This window comes from Panulirus ornatus, chromosome 2 (assembly GCF_036320965.1).
Source record: "Panulirus ornatus isolate Po-2019 chromosome 2, ASM3632096v1, whole genome shotgun sequence".
Taxonomy (NCBI): domain Eukaryota; kingdom Metazoa; phylum Arthropoda; class Malacostraca; order Decapoda; family Palinuridae; genus Panulirus; species Panulirus ornatus.
Genome location: NC_092225.1, coordinates 13,649,571 through 13,669,060, shown reverse-complemented (window position 1 = coordinate 13,669,060; position 19,490 = coordinate 13,649,571). Strand labels below are relative to the sequence as shown.

The 19,490-nt window shown below is 43.5% G+C and overlaps 1 protein-coding gene across 3 annotated transcripts in view; it reads right to left on the bottom strand.

Moving 5' to 3' along the window:
• The window catches only part of LOC139753440 (uncharacterized), a 499,944-nt gene that overhangs the window by 254,066 nt on the left and 226,388 nt on the right, over window positions 1-19,490 (bottom strand). Inside the window, exon 1 of one of the 3 annotated variants that reach the window (XM_071669961.1) lies at window positions 778-1,560. The exons of the other annotated variants lie outside the window; for them this stretch is intronic. The gene's annotated coding sequence lies outside the window, so the exon portion shown is untranslated. Of the gene's footprint in view, window positions 1-777; window positions 1,561-19,490 lie in introns of those variants that run through there. 3 annotated transcript variants of the gene reach the window in all.

Below are 19,490 nucleotides of genomic sequence, written 5' to 3'. Positions count from 1 at the left end.
TTACCGTCAACCTCACTCATGCAGAACTAAACAGGCAAACATTTAAAGCTGTTTGTGCTGACTAAAGACTTTAAGTTATGCCAGTTATCACAACACAGGAGCAAATTACTCCCGTTTTTCAAAACCCATGGAAACGCTACGTGCAGCTACGGAGCAACGAGCTTAGTGAGGCTTAACCTACAGCATCCTTATTACTAGCTCTACAATATTAGAACGACAGTCGTTTCAAATCTTCTAAGAAGGAAACTTTGCTAAGATTAAAGTTATCGTAAGTATCAAGCTAGGCTAAGCTAAGTTGACGACAGTGTGGTAGGCTAAGCTTGGCTGACTTGATATTGTGATACATAGATATTGCAAATCATCATCTGCTAGGTTGACCTGGTAGTATGATACATAGATATTAGAAATTATCATTCATCTTTTTTATACTGGCAACAAAAATCATACCTCATTCGACCTACGTTTAATCAACGAGCTAAATACTGAACGCATATAGCGCGATTCTGATGGTGTCGTTATAAAAGCCAGTTAATGGAATATGGTGTAAGCTGGGCTGGCAGTGTGCCGGCTGAATAACAACTGGAATTACTCGACCGGATGGGTGCCGGTCTTACAGTCACTTCCATTTGGAAAAAAAAGACACAATAATAGCGTTCATAGCAAATTGGGTTGCTTCAACATAGCCTGTGTTTGGCCTAACTTAAGTTACTCTCTTCGCACGTTCCCTAACTTGGGTCTCGCTGGACCAAACATGAACACGACACTCTTAAAACTTACCTCACATCACCCGGGACCCAGGTGGAGTTGTGATGTCAATTGCTTGCTAACTTTCGTTTTCTGTTGTCCTACTTTTCAAAAGTACCACTCGAAATGCACGCTTTTACATAACCAATCACATCATTTCTATATAGATTCCAGTATGTTCTTTCACTTTGCGTTTATTGTTTGAAATGAATTAAACTCGTTGTTTCACATTCAGTATAAATAATAATGTCACAATCTTCGTGTTTCATTAATCACTATTATCCACTCTGGACAGTTCATTTTCCGCATGAGTGCCGGTAATTTTCTGTCACAAGACTTTCGCGTCTGTATAAGTGTCCTGAATATCACACCAAAGTTATTGTTACACACAATCTGTCGTGTACCTTTGATCAAAACAGAATCTGACTGTGAGCATTCTGTACTTGAGACGGGATCAGATTCCCGGAAGTCTGTGTTTTAGTGGCTGTTCGTCAGACTTAGATATGGAGTTAGGTTGTGTGAGTGCCCTCTGAATCCCGGCACACCAGTGAGTCAAAGTGAACAGCACTTTCCTTGTAACACACCACCGTGAGGGTGAGAAATCCTCCACTAAAATGGACGAGACGTGTGGTCAGCAGCTCCTGTTGTCGTCACTACGGACCTAAACGTTCTGTCAGTGTAAACATCCGTATTAGGGAACACCGTCGAACCCAAAGTGTCGTACACTATACGAGTCCCTGTGTGTCGCTCTCATATACACCCGCTGGGCCCACTATCCTTCACAAAACACACACACACACAACACACACAACAAGCGTCCACACTGGTCTTGTGTCACAGGTGCTGTGTGGAACCTCAGTTGAACAAGAGGGACCGTCAATGGCCAGACAGAGACAAACACGACCCAACGTCCAACCGGCGTGACAAGCAAGTGGGTAATTTGTGTGTGCGTTTGTGTGTGTGTGTGTGTGTGTGTAGCTCGGCTGGTAGGGACAACCTCACACCCGTCTCAAATGCACGTAGTGTGTGTGGACAGGGAGGGAGGCTGTGTACGAAAAGAACCCTTGAGAACTCTTGAATTAATGACTTTAGAAGAATTGATAAAGCCATAGGTCTCAAGCCATCTTGGTCATACACGATCGTGCGGGGATGGTCTCCCACGGCGACGTTGGTTTAGGTGGGCCGTGAGGGAGGAGGGACTAGGTGTTAAGGAGGAGGTTAAATGGATATAGGAAAAAAAATAACTATTCTTAATACAGATGATATAGTTATAACAAAACGAACGTAACACATAAGGCCAGAGAGAGAATTTAACGTAATTACCAAGAAAAAAGTACTTGAATAAATGTTCACTCTGTTTTAAATGCGTGGTTGTTTGGCTAAACGTATGTGAAGTGGACAGCAAAACAGTAGCAGCTGGTGAAATGTGTCAGTTGAGTTACTGTCGACTTCGAATTAAGTTCTCTTTTACCTAAAGGCATTAAATAAATCTAAATGTGTTATGCTGCAATTTTACACGAGCAACTGATCAAAACTAAATCTTATGAAACACCTATATCTAAGGAACGTCACAATGGAAGATAGTAAAATATCTACGTATTGATAGATAAGAAATTCCCTATTCTGCCAGGAAGACGTTCACACTCAGAGATGAATGCTTAACCTAGGATTTAAATCCTTAAACTCTTCTAAAGTTTCATTTCTATTTCTTGCGTTTTTTTTTCTTTACATTTACTTAGTTTGAATAACTCATAATTTGCTGGAATTGTCTTCTGTTACTAAAAACTTACGCTTACGTGTCTGTGTAACAGGAACATATATGTACATATGATCAAGTCTTCTGGACTATGTTCTATACGGACACAAAATATTATATCCATAATGTTTGCTCAGTTTCTGTTGTGGGAGATATCCGCTTCGCCCCACAGGGCAGTTGGGGAGTTTAACTCGTGGCAGAGGGAGCAAGAGCTTGGTGGATGGTTTAACTCGAGGCATTAGTAAGACTTGTGGTTGTCTGGCAGCTTAAATCTGTGTGGCAGGATGGAATCTTGGTGTCTGTTGTTCTGTTGTTCATGCGAGGCTGACATAAAAAGTGGGAAGTTCCCTCCCCCTCGACCTTAACACACCATCGACGCAGACCTCGCGGTCTATATCGTTGGGTTGCAGCAATATGTGGGCAGTGTAACCAGTTGGAGTGGAGCAGCTGTGATCCTGAAGGTGGATTTGGATCCAGCATTGGAGTGGCTTAAGCCTGTCACATTCTTTCCAGTCTCGCTAAGGTCAAATAGCGGACGGGGTTCACAGCGAGGACCGCTCTGGAAAGGCCTGGCTTAGTTAGGGACTAGACTGCGGATGGAGAGGGTTTGCTGCGTGGTAGCGAGCTGACTGCAGCTGCTGGTGTCGTGGAGAGTGGCAGGGACTGATTGGCGATTGCAACTCTGGTACTTGTGTAGATTGAAGCACTGTGTATTACTGACGTGTAAGCTGTCGGGCGTAATTCTCCAGCACGTCCTATGACGGTTATGATTTCTATTCAAAGTTCAATCCAGTGTATGTTATATTGCTTAGGCGTAATGATAGAGAAGTACAATACTAAGGCTCAATATTTTTCGTTTCTATACTCGACTGAATTATTCTTATTTGTTGGTGTACTGCTCTTTATTGTATGTCCTTTATCTGTAAATACACGACATATATTTCCATCTGGATTTCTTTCATACTTCTCAAAGCACTTCGTCTGTTGACTCATAAGTGATTGAATAGTTCTGACCTGGAGCTGTGCATCTGGTAGTCAGTAGCGAGATTTAAGTATCACTTCTGATGTGACAGACGTCAGCTACTAATATACCGAAGTCTGGCACAACTATATTGAGCCAGCAGGTACTCTTGTCTACCTGTGTTAATCTCTTATTCTCAGCTGGATCGCCAACCTCGTCCGACGTGCAATTTTGCCTCTTTTTCGCTTTACTTGGGCTATGCCAAACAGGTCCCATGGAAGATTTTGGAGCTGCCACCATCAGAAACATGAATAAACGTATGCACGATCACTGAAACTAAAGAGATGATATACTGGAAGAGAAGCTTGCTTCACCTACACGTCAGCCAAACTCTCATAATATTTCACTTTATGGAGAGAGTGTAACGAAGCTAGATCCTGGATTCCAGACATCTGAAGGCTTAAAGGTGGTGGGCAACTGAGGTGAAATCTGCATGTGTCACCCTCCGGTGGATGTGGGAGGGGGAATGCATGATACAGACAGACAGAAAGTGATGTAGCCATCAGTATCCTGGTACACGTAGTGGAAAAATTTCGAGTCTGACTACACTCTTGCCATGGCTGACCAAATACTATGTCCGCAGTGAGTGGGTGCATGACACGAGCAGTGACGGTGCGTTTCTCTTTTTAATCAGACTTTTAGAATTGTCGTAATCTTCAGCCGAGTCTCATGCTAATATTTATAGTGGCAATAAATACGACGAAACGACCTTGAGAATGTTTATAGCTCAGGGCATTTGTATCAGTATCTCGTTTGATCTGGATAATCTATACAGGGCAGACGACACCATCTAACTACCTCTTAGACTGACGCTGTTTACTCGAAGTGCGCTCACAACAGCCTCCGTCACCGATATTTTTGCCTCGCAGTGAAGCATCAATAAGTGCTAACATCTCTGGCGCATCACCCAGTCTTCTGCAGGAGGTTTACCCAGAGGTGGCAACACACTCTCAGCGCCTCTTGTTAACCACAGAGCAGGGGAAGTCTCCGCTCCCTAGAGTTGGCCAAGGCATTAAGTGAACAATCTCCGTCTGGGACACCCCTGCCCTTGTGGTGACATGACGAGCATGTGAAGTGCAGTTCTGAGGGTTGTTAAGGAGGCTTGCGCTCCCCCCCCCAGAGCCATCAGAACGACTAGGAACCCCGTCTCCGAAGATTCTACGTCCTGTGGTAAAAAACGGCAAACACTCCGAAGTCAGTTTGCGGAGGCTGAGCGAAGACTTATCTGTCTCTGAAAGTTTTGTCCGTGGCGGCAGAGCAGACATTCCAGGGACCGTGTGAGCCATTAGGCGAGTCTCTCCTGCTGCTGAAGGCTGCCACTGTGTGGAACAGCTGCTGCTGCTGCAGTATAATGGGTCACCTCCCGCTGGATAATGCCGAGAAATCTATATTGAGGAGCGTAACTGTGTCAGCATCCCGAGAACTGGTGCGGTAAGAGGTGGGCTTCCACCAGACCTTAGCCTCTCTTTGGGGAGTTCAGGTGTGTGTGTGTGTGTGTGTGTGTGTGTGTGTGTGTGTGTGTGTGTGTGTGTGTGTGTGTGTCGGTAACAGCGTTTAAAAGTGTGGCACGAGTGTTGTCGAGTCGTGTGGTACACCTCTCCTGGCAGGATGATAAAAGGGCTTGGGGGGGTGTCCTGCTCCCTCAAGCTCCAGCACAAACACCATTGTTCCTCCTGAGCTAATCATTCCTCCTCATCAGTATTCTTCACACCCACCCACCCACACACACACCCACACACACACACACACACACCCACACACACACACCTCGCTCACAACAGTGTCACTGGTGATTTACTCCCTGGTCGGCTTCTCTTTTCACCGATGTCCTTCGCAAATTCTCTCTCTCTCTCTCTCTCTCTCTCTCTCTCTCTCTCTCTCTCTCTCTCTCTCTCTCTCTCTCAATGGAGCTGAGACTGATCTGCCTTCAAAAGAAAATGGAAATTAGTGAAGTCCACCTCGAGGCATCGAATAGTTTACAATCGAAACAAAAAAAAAAAAAAAGGAAAAAAAATACATTCCACTATAGCTACATTTTTCTCTGACGGCCATGAAAATGTTCCTGGATCACTTACTGAGTTGCTGATGACGTAAGTACAAGGCGCAACGCTACATTCTCTCTGAACCAAAATTGGTGTAAATACTTTTATGCTTGGACTCAGCTGCAAGAAAATCGCTACCTTTTTGGCGGCCGCTTTAAATCTACTCTACTCTAATCATATACTTAAAACAAAGGATAACCAATGGTAAACATGTGAATACATGTCACAATTCTTCGACATTCGTCAAGTAACTACTTACGAGGGACTGTAAGGAGGCGCCTGTGATCCCACTAAACAAAAGAAAGTCGTCTTTTTAAGGGTTTTTAACAGGTGGGGCAAATAAGGTGAAAAAGGCTCTAATCTCTTTTTCTTTTCACACAGGGCTTGATTTAGAGTTGTCCACTGGGGTAAACGTGGAGATTTTCTTCTCAGTGGTGGGTAAGGCAATAAAACCCACTACATCACCACTTAGTAATGCCAAAAGATCCTGTGATGCTGATGGTTTCTCAAAACTGTACACGCAACAAGGTTCTACCGGTCACCCACTGTGTAAGTCTTCATTCTGTTCCCATTCACTTGTCTGAACTCTGCTATCCAGCCAAAGGGATTACGGTTTTCTTAGATTTTTTTTTAAGGGACTTTTCCACGACGTAAAATCTTATGGAGAAAAACGTGAACATTTTTGAGACACCTGTTTACTCATATATAGTTTTCCCCAAAAATATATTCTTTCCTGACTCTTTTGAGGAACTGCATGATGCTATATCAGTTTCCGTTCGGCTTTGTTTAACCACATCTAGCCATGATGAATTGCATTACGCTGTCATGCAGTGCTAAGCAGTGTTGATATGGTTGGAGTTATACGAGTGTTGGGCTGTCATAAGACGCACGAAACTGTATTCAGTTGTACAGAGTTAATAAAGTACCTTACGTTCAGGATTGCCTAACTCTACTGGATCGAGCTACGCTGCATGTTCAGGATTGCCTAACTCTACTGCATTGTCCTACGCTGCATGTTCAGGGTTGCCTAACTCTACTGCAACGTGCTACGCTGTATGGTCTCGATCTTCAATTAGCTAAGCTGAAGGACTCTGAGTCTTGAAGTTTGCTATGCTGAACGTTATCATGTGATGTGCTGCTCTCAGCTGGGTCAGAACGAATCGACGTCTGCTGAGTTGTTCTAGATTGTGGTGAACTAGAGTGACCTTCCTTCTCCTGTCCTAAACCTTGGTTAAAACTGGACTGAGATGCATGAAACTGTGTTATACTATTATAGATCCTGATATGCAGTATGTTCTGCAGGGTAGTGATGCACCATCTCGTACTTTATGGGGTTTTGTAGACGATGTTGGGCTGTCATGGCCTGCGTAAAGGGCAAGGATTATTTTGGGCCACTAATCTTGAGGTTTGCCCATCTCCCTCTCTCTCTCTCTCTCTCTCTCTCTCTCCTCCCGAGGCACCCGCCTGGCTGTTACTTCTTACAGTCTGTGTGTGTGAGGAGAGCTGTTACTCTGACCATTATGATACCTTCCTCCTTGTACCAACCCTCGCTGAACCTAGCTGTGGAAGGCTCTTCCTCCTCTCGTCTTTTTCCTCTCCCTACAAACCTTTTACTCTCATCAGTCAGGTCTACAAATACTTCCGGAACCTTGATTAATGGCTAGCTTTTTTTTTTAATTCTTTATTTTTGGGGCATTATTATGTCCGTCAGTATTATGTCCGTCAGTATTATGTCCGTCAGTATTATGTCCGTCAGTATTATATCCGTCAGTATTATGTCCGTCAGCATTATGTCCGTCAGTATTATGTCCGTCACCATTATGTCCGTCAGTATTATGTTCATCAGCATTATGTCCGTCAGTATTATGTCCGTCATCATTATGTCCGTCAGTATTATGTCCGTCAGTATCATGTCCGTCAGCATTATGTCCGTCAGTATTATGTCCGTCAGCATTATATCCGTCAGTATTATATCTATCAGCATTCTGTCCGTCAGTATTATGTCCGTCAGTATTATGTCTATCAGCATTATGTCCGTCAGTATTATGTCCGTCAGCATTATGTCCGTCAGTATAAGGGGGAAAAAAAGAAGAGAGGGGTGACTTGTCTGTCTCATGGGTATTCCCTTAGATCCTGACCATCAAAATACGCTTGGGATCAGGTCACCAACTTGTCCTTTCGAAGACACAAAAAGGAACTTTGGTTCCGCGGATCATATGCAAATTTCGTTACTTCATCTGTTCTTCCAACTTTCGTTTTTCTCTCCACGATGTTTTACGAAAGGTTTCCCGTGTAAACATTCAGTTATCTTACAATTCTTGCCTGCTCCCATTTATCTCCAAGTCTTGTCCTGAGAGATAAATGACCCCGGCTGCAATAATTGCACGACCACTTTATCGTCTGCATGACGACTATACTTGATCGCTTGCATGACGACTTGATCGCCCGCATGACGACGTTATCGTCCGCATGACGACTTTATCGTCTACTCTAACCTCCCACCTGATTCCACGGCTTTCAGAATCACCATTCTCATCATCTCTCCTTCCCTAAGGCACACTCTTGCAGCAGTGACACCGTCTAAACCCATTCTTCTCTCTCTCTCTCTCTCTCTCTCTCTCTCTCTCTCTCTCTCTCTCTCTCTCTCTCTCTCTCTCTCCTCCTCCTGTATATATATATATATATATATATATATATATATATATATATATATATATATATATATATATATATATCCATAAATGGTACATACAAATCCATTTGCTTTTCTAAGTATTTCTTACATACATTCTTCATAGCAGACACCTGATCCACACATCCTCTACCACTTATGAAACCACACTGCTCTTCCCCAATCTGATGCTCTGTACATGCCTTCACCCTCTCAATCAATACCCTCCCATAAAATTTCCCAGGAATACTCAACAAAGCATATGATACAGTTGATAGAGATACTCTGTGGAAGGTATTAAGAATATATGGTGAGGAAGGCAAGTTGTCAGAAGCAGTGAAAAGTAATTTATCGAGGATGTAAGGCATGTGTACGTGTAGGAAGAGAGGAAAGTGATTGGTTTTCAGTGAATGTAGGTTTGCAGCAGGGATGTGTGATGTCTCCATGGTTGTTTAATTTGTTTATGGATGGGGTTGTTAGGGAGGTGACGCAAGAGTTTTGGAAAGAGGGGCAAGTATGCAGTCTGTTTTGGATGAGAGAGCTTGGGAAGTGTCAGTTGTTGTTCGATGATGATACAGAGCTGGTGGCTGATTCGTGTGAGAAACTGCAGGAGCTGGTGACTGAGTTTGGTAAAGTGTGTGAAAGAAGAAAGCTGAGAGTAAATGTGAATAAGAGCAAGGTTATTAGGTACAGTTGGGTTGAGGGACAAGTCAAGTAAGTTTGAATGGTGAAAAAGTGGAGGAAGTGAAGTGTCTTAGATATTTGGGAGTGGATTTGGCAGTGGATGGAAGCATGGAAGCGGAAGTGAATCATGGGGTGGGGGAGGGGGCGAAAGTTCTGGGAGCCTTGAAGAATGTGTGGAAGTCGAGAACATTATCTCGGAAAGCAAAAATGGCTATGTTTGAAGGAATAGTGGTTCCAACAATGTTATATGGTTGCGAGGCGTGGGCTATAGATAGAGTTGTTCGGAGGAGGATGGATGTGCTGGAAATGAGATGTTTGAGGGCAATATGTGTTGTGAGGTGGTTTGATCGAGTAAGTAATGTAAGGGTAAGAGAGATGTGTGGTGATAAAAAAGAGCGTGGTTGAGAGAGCAGATGAGGGTGTTTTGAAATGGTTTGGTCGCATGGAGAGAATGAGTGAGGAAAGATTGACAAAGAGGATAAATGTGTCAGAAGTGGAGGGAACGAGGAGAAGTGGGAGACCAAACTGTAGGTGGAAAGATGGAGTGAAAAAGATTTTGAGCCTGAACATGCAGGAGGGTGAAAAGCGTGCAAAGAATAGAGTGAACTGGAACGATGTGGTATATCGGGGTCGACGTGCTGTCAATGGATTGAACCAGGGCATGTGAAGCGTCTGGGGTAAACCATGGAAAGTTCTGTGAGGCCTAGATGTGGAAAGGGAGCTGTGGTTTCGGTGCATTATTACATGACAGCTAGAGACTGAGTGTGAACGAATGTGGCCTTTGTTGTCTTTTCCTAGCGCTACCTCGCGCACATGATGGGGAGGGGGTTGTTATTTCATGTGTGGCGGGGTGGCGATGGGAATGAATAAAGGCAGACTATGAATTACGTACATGTGTATACATGTATATGTCTGTGTGTGTATATATATGTATACGTTGACATGTATATGTATGTATATTTGCGTGTGTGGACGTGTATGTATATACATGTGTATGTGGGTGGGTTGGGCCATTCTTTCGTCTGTTTCCTTGCGCTACCTCGCTAACGCGGGAGACAGCGACAAAGCAATATATATATATATATATATATATATATATATATATATATATATATATATATATATATATGTGTGTGTGTGTGTGTGTGTGTGTGTGTGTGTGTGTGTGTGTGTGTCTTACGAGTCTTTACAGCCTTGCCTCACGCGTCTACCTCATACCCAGTCTCTTCTCCTTGATTTACGACATTAAATTCTATTCAGTCGTCAACCCTTGTCTGTCGCTCCTCTGAGCTTTCCGTGTTTACTTACCCTCACCAGCACAAGCTGTCACCTCTCTTCCCTCACAGGGAAAATATGTGTTAAAATGATAACTAAAACGCCTACGCAATATTTGCCTTAAGAAAATCATTTAAAGCAATAAAAATCCACACACCCCCCTCAACCCCTTAAAAAAAAATTGGTCCCTGCCAACGTGACGTAAACTCATTGCAATTTCGCTTCCCGGAAAATATGTTGCACGTTTTCCGGAACAGATTTATTGTACCTCAAGTCCACACTAAAGTTTTAAAAAAGAGCTTCGAGACGGGGTGGTGGTGGTGGTGGTGCCGCCGGGGACCAAGGGAAACCAGCTGACAAAACTTGGCACTTGGGGGGCGCGTCGCAAGTTTCGGGAGGAGGAGGGTAGCTGGGCTGGGCTGGGGCTCGGGCTGAGGGTGTGTGCGGTGATGCACTGTTGTGCTGAAACAGCTGACAGGACGCACCTTAAGGTCTTGACAGCTGTTTACGTGGTTTTCTAATGACACGACAGAGGATGGTCTGGGATGGCTGGCGTGACAGGTGGTCTACAATGACTTGACAGGTGGTCTATATCGTCATGACAGGTGGTCTATAACGTCATGACAGGTGGTCTATATCGTCATGACAGGTGGTCTATAACGTCATGACAGGTGGTCGATAACGTCATGACAGGTGGTCGATAACGTCATGACAGGTGGTCTACATCATGACAGGTGGTCTATAACGTCATGACAGGTGGTCTACATCATGACAGGTGGTCTATAACGTCATGACAGGTGGTCGATCACGTCATGACAGGTGGTCGATCACGTCATGACAGGTGGTTTACACCGTCATGACTAGGTTAGGCTACATGCTTAACGAGGTCAGCCTCGTTAATTTCGTAAATGTTGTTCGCTAGTGCACTTATCTGCTTAATGGAAAACATAAAAGAAAACGTATATAAATCATTTTTCAGCCCTGCTGCCTGAGTGTTATTAACAATTACCAAACATTTTTTTTTTCATTCCAAGTTTGAACATAAAACCAAATTTGGACGATTTTATGCCAACTGTTTAAATGATGCGAAATTTGACGATCACTGACGACGCGAAACATATAAAGAAAAAGAGCTTTTCATATAAACGTTTATGATGTGAACTGAATATCATGAAAAAAATAAAAGTCTCCGCTGTAACAAGGCAGAGAAAACGTGTCCAAACATCGTTATGCAACCCAAACTACCCACTTAGCCAGTTTATCTGCTCGTAAAGTCCTATTTGTCTGGTCATTTCTGTCCCTGTGTCAACCTTCCAAAAAAAACACGGGTTTCGACGTCCCACAGACCAGCGGGTAGAATGCTGATGTGAGACACTTTCATTTGTAAGGATGAATGCTATTGGATACGAAGGAGACAACGTAATTAGAGAAGCCAATGCCAAAAGTGAATACAGAATGTCTCCCGCCGTATATTATCTGCTGCCATCATTTTCGAGAGAGAAGGAGACACGCGCCACCAAAAGCATCTTCACTACATTCTCGATAATCTTCACTTTATCTTCGCCAAACGCAAATGTACATCACCGTCGACGAACGCATCTTCATTACGAATACAAGGACAATAGCATTTAACCGCACCCTTATGGGTCAAGTTGAGGGCAATCTTCACTACACCTGCAGCTTCACTGTGACTTTATTTTCACTGCAACTCTAAGACTTTGGCCTGATCCTTCACTGCTTCACTACAACTTCACTACACTCTCGATACCAATAATCAGGTCAAATGACTCTGACCTGAACGTACAGGTCAGGGCCAAAGCCATCTGCATTACAATAATATCTTCACTACACCCCAAACACCAAGTAGGAGCCAAGTCAGGTCAAAGGTCACATTCACTATAACCTCGACACCAGTGACTTTTCAAAGGCCCATGAGACATGGTGAATATGATTTTGACCTGAACTTTACGGAAAAGGTCAAAATGTTTCAGACTAAACATGCTGACCGCGATAAGAATAAACGAATAAAAAGAAAAATAGCAAAGCCATCGATTTTCCACTTTTCACTGTAGGACACAGTAGCACGAAACTGAGAAAAATATATGTTTCCCTCCGACTGAAGGAGACATAATAATACACAATATAGTTACAACTGAACTGAAATAGTAAGACGATTTGCCAGAGGTGATCTCTCTCTCATTCTCTTTAAGAAAAAATTGCAGTAAGCCATGAATGGAACTTCCCAATCTGATGGTCAAGAAAGTTGAGGTAAACAGAGTCACTACGATTAAGGGATTCCGCTGGTCCAGTACATGAACAATGCCAAGTCATTTATACTAGCATCCATGATGAGACATGGCCTAAGCAGTTTTCGATTCTGTTTCATTAATCCTCTTTTATTAACTGGCAGTAAAGATCGCCTTGAAGGCGATTACGTCATCTAAGAGGGCATCTCAACCTAGTTTTAAACCTTCCCACTCCCTTTAAAATCCCACTGTCATGGACCTCCGAGGGGTAGCGGTTAACTTTGCACTTTCAGTGTTTTGAAGTTCCGCGCCGCCTTCAGTGTGCGTACACTTGCTCAGCACACTTTCAATGAATACTCAAATCTGCTACTATTACTACCACCAACTAATACTAATAACAGTAATACTAGGTCCCAAATCTTTCCACATTCTGACATTGTTCGTCTTCAGACGTACGGTTAGCCTAATTACACACACGGCCACCATTCGTCTGTTTTACACTCGACACTTACACTCCTCTCCTACCTGCAGCAAATAACATGTCTCTTCCCTCCTCCCCGGCTCTGCAGTTCGTTCTCTTTAGGATATTCTCGCCTTACGTCTCTCGTTTACATTACCTGGTAATTTACAAGCAGGGTCCACGACACAGCGGATGCCACTGCGAGTGTCACTTCCCTTGTCTTTTTTTTTATGTCTACCAAATCATTTTTCTTCTTATCTCTACGTTTGAGGGAACTTAGAGGAATATGACGTGCCTTTCATCCCCCCCATCCCGTACTGAGCCTCTGCTTTATCTGTTGAGTAATCCATCCTTCTCCGTTCCTCTAGTCTTTGTGACGTCAGGATCACAAGGGCTGGTCGCGATTCTGTGATAACAGTTACCTCCTCTCCCCGTGGCTGGAGAGCATACGTGATGGCCACTTCTATGGAAGAGGCTCAGTCGAGTACTCATCTGCCTTGGAGCGTCTGTGACGAGGCACAGGAGGTCCGTCTGTCTTCTGAAGGTGAACTACTCCAGCTCTTGCATGTCAGGTTTCAGTCTTAACGGACTCCTGTCTGTAAGGAAGAGCCTCATTCTACCATTTGCTACTTCGACGAACCTTCTCAAGGAACATCTGACGAAGTAATTCCGTAGATACTTCACCTCCCTTGCGCTGTACTCTGTCTCTCTCTTCTTGAGTCTCACTGCTCAACCTTCCCACCTTTTTTTTCACAAAGGCACAGCTCCCTCCTTCTCTCACGGTGCGATGACGTCCATGATAATTTTCTCCAGCTGTTCTCATTAATTTGCCTGACACCAAGCATTATTCAGTATCTTGCGGCTACACTGCACTAAAGTACTTCATGCCTCTGTCTTTACACCGTACCCAAACGTTTGAGTGTTGTGGCTGATACAGTATACCTTGGTTCTTGTTGTGAAATTCCTCTGTTGATGCGGTAATCCTCTTCTAGGATACTGTTTCCAGCATGTTATGCCGCCTTTGAAAGCCTCGCTTCATGTTGCAACACAACGCCATAGCATACGCAAACTGGAGAACAAAGCCATACAGTGGAATAAAAACAACCACAGATCACTTGTTTTTTCGATAACAGAAGAGATGAGCAACACAACTCAGTCTGGAGAAAGTAGAAAAGCAAATACATGATAAAGAAAGTTTTGGGAGCATTTTCTGTTAATTTCCTGTGTCAGACGCTCCTCTGCCATTGCTTTCTGTGAAAAATGCTGTTTACTGAGTTAAATTTAACTCCACCTGGTTGGTATTGGTTTACATCACTGCAATATGCCTCACTCTAGATGTCGCGCCAGTTGTAATGTAAATGTCCAACGTTTACACCAGGTGCTGCACTAGGCAGAGTACCCCGCTGCTGTAATACATGTTTCTACCTTATGGTGGTCGCCAATATCGTAAAGGTCCTCATAGCCTAAACTTCATTTCCTCTGGTGGCTGGGGCATGTAATTCAACACACAGTCCCCCTGTAACTACGCTATCACCCCTGTGACGGTGGTCCCCCTCACCCCACGCAAGCACTATCTCCCTGCATCTTGCCTTCAGTAGCCGCAATATAGGTAAAAATTAACCATATACCCTCGTTCTCACGTCGTAAGACCTCAGTTATTGGTGATAAAAAGTGAGAGTGGGTGAGTTACTGCACGTAAAACTGCAAATAAAGAGTACAAACCGTTAGGAAACTCTTGCATCATAAGACCCCAAGTTCCGAGGCCTCGAGAGATTCTCGTATAAGTTCCTCGACCTTAAACCCTCACCATTATGAGTTCACTGGACACGAGACCCGCGTCATGGTCAGCAAGGCCAACCGCAACACCTCTCTCGTGTTGACTATTGCACGCAGTGAGTACCTTGTGGTTATCTTGCTTGACAATTGGCAGTTCTCTATTTCAGTGGGCCACCACTTTGGCGTAATTTTTAGAAAATGGCTCCCAACTCTGCAGTGGCCTACTCGCTCCCTCTACCACAGGTAGGGTCTCACTAAACCTCTCCCCAGGCTCTGTTCATTTCGTTTTCGTCGGTCATCCCACGTTATCTCGTCAAGGCCAATTCGAAAATCACTCAAGATCTTAAACGAAGGTTGGACTTTAAACGAAGGATGGATGTGTTGATGGGTTCAGGCGATTGGTTGTAGGGTGGACAGACTCAGGACCTGCCTAGCATGGGCCAATGAGCCCCTTGCAGTGTCCTCACTTTCTATGTTCTTCAATACTCTCTTCTTATGACTATCGTGGTGACCATCACTACTAGCATTGTTGACAGCTACCCTAAAAAGTCACAAGTAGATTTCTCAACAAATTGTATTTGTAGGTTGAGTCCAGGCCAGAGGCGCTGTTCAGGATTCTCTCCATTTAGATGCAGGTGTGTTAGACTCTAACATTATAATGAAGTCACGTTCATTACAGTTTTCTGAAAACCAGTCGTGAAATCATTTCTCTCCCTCTGGAGTATTAACTGCAGGGCCTGTAAACCAATCTTCCCCTTTATTTTTCTTATGAAGATTATCTTTATTTTCTAAAAACATACAGCATTTCTCAGTACAAGATTTAGATTAACTTAGAGCATGACAGCACAGTCTTCGTTATTTGTCATACTAGATGGAATGTAAATGTTCAGCACGAGAGAAAAAAAAAATTTCATATCTGACCCAAATTTTGAGATTCCAGTTATGTAATAGCTTTCTGTTCATGCTACTGTCGCTGATTCTGAGAATTTGTTTCATATACTGTTCGCAGTTACGTGAAGTATGTTAGTAAATGAATGACTGACTGTTGTGAGGGAGTACTTAAGGATGGTATGGTAATGCTCAAATACGGGATATTTTTTCTCAATAAAACGCAAGTGCAGACTTACTTAGAAGCTTCCCAAAATCGCTAGCACCCATATCAGTCAGTTAAAAGCTGTCCTCATAAACATATGTACTTGAATGTAAAAATCCTGCCATAATTATTCGAACATAACTCCTTCCTGTTAACAAAGGCCAAATAATCGATCACTGAGACTGAACTCTTATTGAAGAAGGCTTGATACGTGTCGGTCATAGGGAGTACTCATGAAAATAAGCCATAGTTTTACTCCTGAAACGATGTACAAGCTGGTGATCAATCTCCTAAAGTCCCTCCAATCTTGAATATACCGTTGGTACCTACATCACAGATAACAAGAGTAGTCCAGTTGTCATCATCACTGACGCTCTCTAACGGCTCTCTTGTTTCCCTTGCGACCCGGAGCGCAATACTATTTGTAGACAGGAGTTTACTGGTGCAGGATTCCTCCAGCTGATCTGGATGATGGTACCTCAAATCAATCCAACTTTTTCGTTCCTTGTCTTCCGCATCATCCAAAGCCTCTCATGGTATAATTTTCCAAAAGAAGGAACAGAGAAGGGGGCCACGTGAGGATATTCTCTCAAAGGCCCAGTCCTCTGTTCTTAATGCTACCTCGCTAATGCAGGAAATGGCGAATAGTATAAAAGAAAAGAAGAAGAATATATATATATATATATATATATATATATATATATATATATATATATATATATATATATATATATATATATATATGTTGGAAAGGATCACAATTTTGCGCGCGATCAAGACACTCCTATGAGTCCACGGGGAAAATGAAACACGATAAGTTCCCAAGTGCACTTTCGTGTAATAATCACATCATCAGGGGAGACACAAGAGAGAAATATAAGTCAGGTGATATACATTGAAGAGACGAAGCTAGGACGCCATTTGATAAACATGTGATTGTCCAAAACATACAACATACTGGTTGGTAAGGTTATTTAATGTATGTATGACTCTTGGTGAGGTGCCTGAGGATTGGCGGAATGCGTGCATAGTGCCATTGTACAAAGGCAAAGGGGATAAGAGTGAGTGCTCAAATTACAGAGGTATAAGTTTGTTGAGTATTCCTGGTAAATTATATGGGAGGGTATTGATTGAGAGGGTGAAGGCATGTACAGAGCATCAGATTGGGGAAGAGCAGAGTGGTTTCAGAAGTGGTAGAGGATGTGTGGATCAGGTGTTTGCTTTGAAGAATGTATGTGAGAAATACTTAGAAAAGCAAATGGATTTGTATGTAGCATTTATGGATCTGGAGAAGGCATATGATAGAGTTGATAGAGATGCTCTGTGGAAGGTATTAAGAATATATGGTGTGGGAGGCAAGTTGTTAGAAGCAGTGAAAAGTTTTTATCGAGGATGTAAGGCATGTGTACGTGTAGGAAGAGAGGAAAGTGATTGGTTCTCAGTGAATGTAGGTTTGCGGCAGGGATGTGTGATGTCTCCATGGTTGTTTAATTTGTTTATGGATGGGGTTGTTAGGGAGGTGAATGCAAGAGTTTTGGAAAGAGGGGCAAGTATGTAGTCTGTTGTGAATGAGAGAGCTTGGGAAGTGAGTCAGTTGTTGTTCGCTGATGATACAGCGCTGGTGGCTGATTCATGTGAGAAACTGCAGAAGCTGGTGACTGAGTTTGGTAAAGTGTGTGAAAGAAGAAAGTTAAGAGTAAATGTGAATAAGAGCAAGGTTATTAGGTACAGTTATTGGGAGGTAAGTTTGAATGGAGAAAAACTGGAGGAAGTAAAGTGTTTTAGATATCTGGGAGTGGATCTGGCAGCGGATGGTACCATGGAAGCAGAAGTGAATCATAGGGTGGGGGAGGGGGCGAAAATCCTGGGAGCCTTGAAGAATGTGTGGAAGTCGAGAACATTATCTCGGAAAGCAAAAATGAGTATGTTTGAAGGAATAGTGGTTCCAACAATGATGTATGGTTGCGAGGCGTGGACTATGGATAGAGTTGTGCGCAGGAGGATGGATGTGCTGGAAATGAGATGTTTGAGGACAATGTGTGGTGTGAGGTGGTTTGATCGAGTAAGTAATGTAAGGGTAAGAGAGATGTGTGGAAATAAAAAGAGCGTGGTTGAGAGAGCAGAAGAGGGTGTTTTGAAATGGTTTGGGCACATGGAGAGAATGAGTGAGGAAAGATTGACCAAGAGGATATATGTGTCGGAGGTGGAGGGAACGAGGAGAAGTGGGAGACCAAATTGGAGGTGGAAAGATGGAGTGAAAAAGATTTTGAGTGATCGGGGCCTGAACATGCAGGAGGGTGAAGGGCGGGCAAGGAATAGAGTGAATTGGATCGATGTGGTATACCGGGGTTGACGTGCTGTCAGTGGATTGAATCAGGGCATGTGAAGCGCCTGGGGTAAACCATGGAAAGTAGTGTGGGGCCTGGATGTGGAAAGGGAGCTGTGGTTTCGGGCATTATTGCATGACAGCTAGAGACTGAGTGTGAACGAATGGGGCCTTTGTCGTCTTTTCCTAGCGCTACCTCGCACACATGAGGGGGGAGGGGGATGGTATTCCATGTGTGGCGAGGTGGCGATGGAAATGAATAAAGGCAGACAGTGTGAATTGTGTATATGGGTATATATGTATGTGTCTGTGTGTGTATATATATGTGTACATTGAGATGTATAGGTACGTATTTTTGCGTGTGTGGACGTGTATGTATATACATGTGTATGGGGGTGGGTTGGGCCATTTCTTTCGTCTGTTTCCTTGCGCTACCTCGCAAACGCGGGAGACAGCGACAAAGCAATATAAATGAATATATATATATAAGTATATATATATATATATATATATATATATATATATATATATATATATATATATATATATATATGTATGTATATTTTTTTTTTTTTTTTTTTTTTTTTATACTTTGTAGCTGTAACCCGCGTTTGCGAGGTAGCGCAAGGAAACAGACGAAACAAATGGCCCAACCCCCCCCCCCCATACACATGTACATACACACGTCCACACACGCAAATATACATACCTACACAGCTTTCCATGGTTTACCCCAGACGCTTCACATGCCTTGATTCAATCCACTGACAGCACGTCAACCCCTGTATACCACATGACTCCAATTCACTCTATTCCTTGCCCTCCTTTCACCCTCCTGCATGTTCAGGCCCCGATCACACAAAATCTTTTTCACTCCATCTTTCCACCTCCAATTTGGTCTCCCTCTTCTCCTCGTTCCCTCCACCTCCGACACATATATCCTCTTGGTCAATCTCTCCTCACTCATTCTCTCCATGTGCCCAAACCATTTCAAAACACCCTCTTCTGCTCTCTCAACCACGCTCTTTTTATTTCCACACATCTCTCTTACCCTTACGTTACTTACTCGATCAAACCACCTCACACCACACATTGTCCTCAAACATCTCATTTCCAGCACATCCATCCTCCTGCGCACATCTCTATCCATAGCCCACGCCTCGCAACCATACAACATTGTTGGAACCACTATTCCCTCAAACATACCCATTTTCGCTTTCCGAGATAATGTTCTCGACTTCCACACATTTTTCAAGGCTCCCAAAATTTTCGCCCCCTCCCCCACCCTATGATCCACTTCCGCTTCCATGGTTCCATCCGCTGACAGATCCACTCCCAGATATCTAAAACACTTCACTTCCTCCAGTTTTTCTCCATTCAAACTCACCTCCCAATT